Raw genomic sequence first — 570 nt, 5'->3', positions numbered from 1 at the left:
AAGGGGAGGGTACTCGGAGGCCCGCCGGGAGCAGACGGGGGTCCGGAAGCTGAGGGGGGTGAAGGACGGCGGCCGGGAGCAGACGGCCGTCCCCGGGAGGGGGTGTTCGTTCACGTGCGGACGCCGGGAGCAGGCGGCCGTCACGCGATTCTGCCAACCGTTCCTACCGGCCTGTGTTTAAGGAGGCGGCCGGTCCTCCGTCCTTGGATGGATAAGATTCGCAGATTTTCGCCCGGCCTGTGTTTAAGGAGGCGGCCGGTTCCCTCCTTCCTTCCTTTCTTGGATGTATAACATTCGCAGATTTTCGCCCGGCCGGTGGTTTAAGGAGGCGGCCGGTCCTCCCTCCTTGGATGTATAACATTCGCAGATTTTCGCCCGGCCTATGTTTAGTGAGGCGACCGGTCCTCCCTCCTTGGATGTATAACATTCGCATATTTTCGCCCGGCCGGTGGTTTAAGGAGGCGGCCGGTCCTCCCTCCTTGGATGTATAACATTCGCAGATTTTCGCCCGGCCTATGTTTAGTGAGGCGACCGGTCCTCCGTGGAGAGCGACCCGCAAGTGGGGAGGAA

Source organism: Syngnathus typhle, unplaced genomic scaffold, assembly GCF_033458585.1.
Source record: "Syngnathus typhle isolate RoL2023-S1 ecotype Sweden unplaced genomic scaffold, RoL_Styp_1.0 HiC_scaffold_38, whole genome shotgun sequence".
In the NCBI taxonomy this organism is placed as follows: domain Eukaryota; kingdom Metazoa; phylum Chordata; class Actinopteri; order Syngnathiformes; family Syngnathidae; genus Syngnathus; species Syngnathus typhle.
The sequence above is the reverse complement of the archived record's forward strand: the minus strand, read 5'-3'. Positions refer to the sequence as shown.